Raw genomic sequence first — 7,816 nt, forward strand, 5'->3', positions numbered from 1 at the left:
TTTTTTCACATTTAATATTGACTCTGAAGTCAATAGCATAGATTTGACAATCAATAGGCACCATTTTGATTCAGTCATTAGCACTTACATAGGTGACCGAGACCTGCTTATAATCTCAAAATGTATGCTATAAGAGAACAGGACTAAGAAGAAACCAACTCAAGGCCAATTTCTTGATCAAGAATTTTGCTATCGCCTATACTTGTTCTAGATTCTGGCTTAACGGTGGCAAAACCACTTTTTTTATTTAATATTAAGACAATTCTTTCTCCAACTCAGTATGGAATTTTAACTTAATATATTAAGCCTAGATTAAAGCAAATATAATTCCCATACTTATTCAAACTCCCTTCCTTCCTTTCCCCAATATTTCCACCCAAAGTCTACCATTCTCAGCTTGGTTGTCTGTAGAAAAATATTTTTATATATTCTAGAGTCTACCTCTTGTTTGCCCTCTCAAACATTATTTATAAAGCTATGTGAAAGGACACTCAGATCAGAACCCAGGACCTTTATTTTAGAATATATGTCTTCAAATCTTATAGGATAGTCCTCGCTTCAACAGCACATACTCGAGAATTGAAATGATACAGAGATTAGCATGGCCCTTGCACAAGGATGACATGCAATTCATGAAATGTTCCATATTTTGGAGTGAAGTAGATAAAGGGGATTAAGAATATACTTCAGTCATTAGTTCAATAAATATTTATTGAGGGACTTCATTTTGCCATTCAGAGGGCTTGCTTGATCCAATGGTAAAAAAAAATAGGCAAGATCTGTGCTCTCTGAAGTTGATGTAAAAGAAGTAAAGTAATTACAAATTGTGATGAATGAATGCTATGAAGTAAATAAAAAGGGAGCTGAAATAGAAAATAGTGGAAAGGAATGATTTTGGATGGGGCTTTTTCATTGGCAAATCCAAGTGGGAGGACCAGGTGAATTTTTTTTTTTGATGTTTTTAACACGTTCATTTAAACTTTAGTAACAAATCACCAAAATACAAATATAGAGCAAGAATATTATTTAATGAACTAGTAGAGAGAAATTTATCACAATTCTATCAAGTCATCTTGATGCATCAAATAAAAGTTCCAAAGTTCTAAACAAAGACTTGCCTTGATGGTATTATCATAATTGGCAATAGCAGATTTGGGCTGTCTCATTTTAGTCATGTGACTAAGTGAGGCATATTCTCCAGAAGCCACACCAACTAGCACCACATCAAGAAGATTGAACTGCTCTGGGAAGGAATTCCAGAAATGGGGCACCCAAGGGCTAGGATCTGAGATGTTCAGCAAAGAACCTCTCCTGCAGAAGAACCAAGTCACTACTCTCTAATTCTTAACCAAGGACCCCAAGGGGTATATGTGTATGTATGTGTACGTGTGTGTGTGTGTGTGTGCACACGCGCATGTGTATGTGGGTAGATAAGCCATTGAAACTATGCTCTGAAGTGTAATCTGAAGACAGTGAAAATCTGACACAATTTGGAGAAGACAGGATTTCTTGTATGCAACCGAAATTATTTTTAGCAAAGCAGTCATTTATAAATAACTGCATTACATCTTTCATGACTAATTTCTGTATCTAAATACTAACCGTGAAGCACAAAAGATGCCTTAACTCATGCCAAGTTCATGTAAAGCTGTATAATGTCATTTTTGGAAGACAAATTGCATTTGCTCTGGAGCTTTGCATACACATGCGATAAAACACCCCCAGCAAATGTCTGTAACCACTTGAACATATACCACCTCCTGTGGTTTCTCCATATATCAAATGCAGCTGGGATGATTTAAAGATTATCTGTTAAGAATGCATCTAGCCTACATTTTTAAAATATAAGTTCCAGCCAATAGATGAGCTAAATGATCCTTTATTGCCACACAGCTCTTACTACCTTTCCGAGAAATCAGCAGTGTAAATATTCCACCCTGTGTCAACTAACACAGAAACTGGTAGAGCTAGGTTGCTGGAAACTTGGCATGGTGTGTAAATTCACAAGACTCCATCAAGCTCTTCTATTATTTATACTGTAAGATTTGTAGGCTGTCTGTAGAGTAACAGGTGTAGCCCCTATGGGTCAACAACCACCTGAATAATGCATGGGAAAAGGAAAGCAATACCACATACACCACAGTTTGGTATTGTTCACTTTGGGGAATATCTTTCCCTATAATGGCTGCCTAAAAAAAATCTTCCTTAGCAGTCATCCATACACTGTATGGTCATATGTGATAGTTAAGGCCACTTCCTTTGTGATTGACAGACCAATGTTGAATCCTGGTTTTACCAGTTACTATTTCCTGCTTTTTTGTTTGGTCAAGACATTTTAAACTCAGTTGAATTCAGTCTTCCTCAGAAGAAGCAAAACAATATGTACATAATTAGTTTCTAGTTAGCAGAACACTAGCAACTGGATTCTATTATTAACTTACATATATGAAGGTCTCAATTATTAGATAGAAGGGACAGAGACAGAAAGACAGTTATTTTTATTTGGAAATTAGTAAGGTCAAAAATATGTGTTATAAGAGGTTGTATGTTACAATGACTTATTGTCATAATGTATTAATTTAATAGAGATTCTGGATATCATCAACAGTAATCACAGAGAATGTGTTTGTATGATGAGGGAAAAGGAGGAGATCCATAGCACCCTAAAGTTCCTTTTGTAACTCAAACCATAAAACTAGCATGTCACAGAACCTCTGTCATTAAATATTATCATTTGGACAACAAAATGCGGATCTAAAAATAGGTTATGGAGAGTTAAGTAGCTGTCATAATCCTCTATATGTAAAGGACATCTCATTTAGGAGGATATATATATACGAGGGATAAAGAAGGCTAAGTGAATTGACTGAGGTTTCCAGTTAGTAGTGGAGGAAAATACACTACTTACTGCTGTTAATAAGTCATAGACAATGAAAATGCAAAATGATCATAACAGTAAATTCTAATAATATGATCTAGTATTTACTGAGCATTTACTCTGTGCCGGGCATGCTGCTAACTGTGCCTCATGTGCTATTGCCTCATTGAATTCTCATGATAATCCTAAGAGGTAGGCACAAATATTAAAGTTTGGTTTTCTAGATAGGAAAACTCAGGCTCAATGAGCTCAAGAAAGTTGTCTGTGGCCACACAGGGAACAAGAGGTAAAGCCAGATCTCTTTGACTCCAAAGTTCAGAATTATGTGGCTCTTTAAATTTTTCTAGTCTAAACTTAATAGGATTATTTGCTTCTCCGTAAACAACCAGATGAACATTTTTGCTATGGTGCCCAATGCAATCAAGACAACGACATATGAGAGAGATGAATGCCTACCTTCCTCCAATAAAAGTGTTTCTTTTAAAAATAAGGGAATGAAATCTCTATAAATCTTGTCAGCTTTGTTTTGAAATTTTCTTACTATGACTCATAAGCATAAAAACCAAAGCTGCCATGAAAGATGGAGAATCCAAACAAAGTTGGAAAAAATGTATTTTTTGAGTCTCTATAATACCGTCAATGCACTTTATTTTTGTGACCTTGTTTTCCCTAGGACATAAATACCACATTTATGTCTGTGGGGGAAGTACCGCACAAGGTGAGCCATGTTCTTTATAAGAGGGGTTCAGTTTTTCCCCCAAATGATATATCATCTCATTCTTAGAAATGTTATGGGCCCAGATGTTAACTCATAATCTCCTTGCCCTTTGGATTTGAAAACATTACAGATTTCTTACAGAACCTCTGCTCATAGTTAAAAGTTCAAGAGCAGAGGTCCGAAGAACCATTTCAGCCCTAACTCTACACTTGTGATGTCTGGCCCATTACGACTTCATGAGTCTTAAAGGCAGGGAGAAGAAAGCCCCCCCACCCCACCCCCCATGCTAGGGCTTGTTGGTTTGCTTGCTTCTTCTGTGTTTGTTTACTGGAGATGAATGCCAAGAAGGCAATTATTTCTCCTCCTAAAAACAGTCTTGACTGAGAAATGATAAACAGTCCCACCCATCGTGCAGAAAGTTGGTGAAAATCCCACAGAAACCTAGAAAAAAATGTGAGCCAAGGAGCCTGAATACAAATGCTGGAGAAGAGAAAGACTAGGGAAGGAGGGAAAAGGGGAGGGGATGGAGCAGGAACAGGAGTAGGAAGCAGTGCTGAGAAGTGACACAAGGAACAAGGAAAGAAATGAAGGAAATGAGAGTAAGAGATGCTCAAGGAAGTGAAGTGAGTCTCTGTATCCTCAAAGGATTTACCATCCTGTGGTGCCAAGCACTCCTGCAAAAATCAAAGACAGAAACCTAGAGAAAACAAACTTGGCAGTAATCACAGAGATGACATGGGACTTCTAAAGAGCTCAGGAGAAACTACCTGAACATAAAATGTAGCCAGGAGAGGTGAAAAAGTCACTGGCTCTTGAGAGCCTGTGCTGGCAGGCAAAATTCAACTCTGCCTTATAGTCTCTTATGTGTGAAATTAGATAGCTAAACCCCCAAAAGAAAAGTAAGAAGTCCCATCTGTTTTAACCAAAGGAAACACCTGATAATAAGAGAAATATTCACTTAATTGGTAAGCAAGCAAGCAAACAATAACTATAGACCAAAGGAATTCCATATAATGGACAAGAGTTTCTCACTCAATTAAGAAAATACCGTTTTCTTCTTAGAGCCAGGGCAATCTATAAAATCCCTACCAATAAAATTGTAATATGCATATTAGAGAAGACTTTTTGTTTTAATTTTTGTGACACGGTTTGTAAAAGACTTTAACAAAAGACATTTCAATCAGCAGAGTGACACACCTCCCAAAGCTCATGTTTTTGCTCAAATTTCAGAAAACTAGCATTTTAGAAGTACAACTGGAAAAGTTGTAATTGAAACCAATTATTAGGCAATTTTAGGCAAAGAACTGCACAATTAGCACCTTTGTTACCAGAAAGCTAGTAAAAGTGGACTGAGGAAGTGAGAGGAGGAAAAAAAGAGGATATTTTCAAAGAAAATTGTATGTCAGGCTTGACTTAAAACCCATTTGACCCTGCAGTTGTACTGTATAGCATATGTATATAAAACAAAATACCACAGGCTGGGTGGCTTCAACAACAAGGATTTCTTTTCTCACCGTTTTAGAGGTCAGAAGTTCATGATCAGAGTGCCAGGAAGGCTGGGTTTGGGTGAGGGTTCCCTTCCTGGCTTGTAGACAGCTGCTTTCTTGCTAAGTCCTCACGTGGCCTTTCCTTAGTACGTGAGTGCAGAGAATGAGAGAAATTTCTCTCTTGTTTTTCTTAGAAGACCAGTAATTCCATCATGAAAGTTCCACCCTCCACCCTAATCTAACCCTAATTACCTCCCCAAAGCTCCATCTCCAAGTTAGGACTTCAACATATTAATTTTGGGGAAGGCACAAGCATTCATTCTATAATGCATATGTATATTTATAATCACTCAATAAAAACTAAATCCTTTTCTTTTTATTTTTTATATTATTTTTTAAAATTTTATTATATTATGTTAATCACCGTACATTACATCATTACTTTCTGATGTAGTGTTCCATGGTTCATTGTTTGTGTATAACACCCAGTGCTCCATTCAGTACATGCCCTCTTTAATACCTACCACCAGGCTAACCCATCCCCCCACCCTCCTCCCCTCTAGAACCCTCAGTTTCTTTCTCAGAGTCTATAGGCTCTCATGGTTCGTCTCCCCCTCCGATTTCCCCCCCTTCATTTTATCCTGCCTACTATCTTCTTCTTTTCTTTTTAACATATAATGTATTATCTTTTCCAGAGGTGCAGGTCTGCGATTCAACAGTCTTACACAATTCACAGCGCTCACCATAGCACATACCCTCTCCAATATCTATCACCCAGCCACCCCATCCCTCCCACCCCCCACCACTTCAGCAACCCTCAGTTTGTTTCCTGAGATTAAGAATTCCTCATATCAGTGAGACCATATGATACATATCTTTCTCTGGTTGACTTATTTCACTCAGCATAACACCCTCCAGTTCCATCCACGTCGTTGCAAGTGGCAAGATTGCATTCCTTTTGATGGCTGCATAATATTCCATTGTATATATATACCACTTCTTCTTTATCCATTCATCTGGGGATGGACATCTTGGCTCTTTCCATAGTTTGGCTATTGTGGACATTGCTGCTATAAACATTCCGGTGCATGTACCCCTTCGGGTCCCTACATTTGTATCTTTGGGGTAAATATCCAGTACTGCTATTGCTGGGTCATAGAGTGGCTCTATTTTCAACTGTTTGAGGAACCTCCATACTGTTTTCCAGAGTGGCTGCACCAGCTTGCATTCCCACCAACAGTGTAGGAGGGTTCCCCTTTCTCTGCATCCCCGCCAACATCTGTCATTTCCTGACTTGTTAATTTTAGCCATTCTGACTGGCGTGAGGTGGTATCTCATTGAGGTTTTGATTTGGATTTCCCTCATATCAAGCGATGTTGAACACTTTTTCATGTGTCTGTTGGCCATTTGGATGTCTTCTTTGGAAAAATGTCTGTTCATGTCTTCTGCCCATTTCTTGATTGGATCATTTGTTCTTTGGGTGTTGAGTTTGATAAGTTCTTTCTAGATTTTGGATACTAGCCCTTTATCTGATATGTCATTTGCAAATATCTTCTCCCATTCTGTTGGTTGTCTTTTGGTTTTGTTGACTGTTTCCTTTGCTGTGCAAAAGCTTTTTATCTTGATGAAGTCCCAATAGTTCATTTTTGCCCTTGCTTCCCTTGCCTTTGGCGATGTTTCTAGGAAGAGGTGCCTACGGCTGAGGTCGAAAAGGTTGCTGCCTGTGTTCTCCTTTAGGATTTTGATGGACTCCTGTCTCACATTGAGGTCTTTCAACCATTTGGAGTCTATTTTGTGTGTGGTGTAAGGAAATGGTCCAGTTTCATTCTTCTGCATGTGGCTGTCCAATTTTCCCAATATCATTTGTTGAAGAGACTGTCTTTTTCCATTGGACATTCTTTCCTGCTTTGTAGAAGATGAGTTGACCATAGAGTTGAGGGTCCATTTCTGGGCTCTCGATTCTGTTCCATTGATCTATGTGTCTGTTTTTGTGCCAGTACCATACTGTCTTGATGATGACAGCTTTGTAATAGAGCTGGAAGTCCGGAATTGTGATGCCACGAGCTTTGCTATTCTTTTTCCACATTCCTCTGACTATTCAGGGTCTTTTCTGGTTCCATACAAATTTTAGGATTATTTGTTCCCTTTCTTTGAAAGAAGTTGATGGTATTTTGATAGGGATTGCATTAAATGTGTAGATTGCTCTAGGTAGCATTGACATCTTCACAATATTTGTTCTTTGAGCTAAATCCCTTTCAATGTCTCTATTATATCCCATGTCTCTGCACGACCTGTCTCTCCCACCCAGTACTGCTTATCTTTCCACTCAGCACCTTGCTTGCTCTATTGCAGCCACAATGATGTCTTTGAGCCCTCTGAATGCACTAAGATTGCTCTCATTTTGCAGTGTTTCCATTTGCTGTTTCCTTAACATGAAATATGCTTCTCCCAGGTACTATCTGATTTACTCTTTGCTCAAATGTTACTGCATCAGGAGGGTTTTCCTGAACACCCTATATAAAAGAGCAACCTTGCTTGCCCACCCCCATCCCACCTTGGCATGCTATCTCTTTTATCTACTTCGGTATATATATTTTTTACCATCTTAGTGTCCCATCAGGGAACAATGTGTTTCATTCACCTCTGTATCTTCTATGTCTAAGCTTATGTTGGCACACAGTGGTTCTCAAATAAATCTTTGCTAAAGTATGTTTAAATGAATAAATTATGTGC

The 7,816-nt window shown here is 38.3% G+C and overlaps 1 non-coding gene across 1 annotated transcript; it reads left to right on the forward strand.

Moving 5' to 3' along the window:
• Positions 1 to 549: 549 nt before the first annotated feature.
• LOC114225602 (U6 spliceosomal RNA) lies at positions 550 to 652 on the forward strand. The gene has a single exon (XR_003612604.1). It is a non-coding gene; the product is annotated as a U6 spliceosomal RNA (small nuclear RNA).
• Positions 653 to 7,816: the final 7,164 nt, after the last annotated feature.

The sequence above is a fragment of the Eumetopias jubatus genome, unplaced genomic scaffold, assembly GCF_037043125.1.
Source record: "Eumetopias jubatus isolate StellerSeaLion01/CBP00866 unplaced genomic scaffold, mEumJub1_p1.0 scaffold_2, whole genome shotgun sequence".
In the NCBI taxonomy this organism is placed as follows: Eukaryota; Metazoa; Chordata; class Mammalia; order Carnivora; family Otariidae; genus Eumetopias; species Eumetopias jubatus.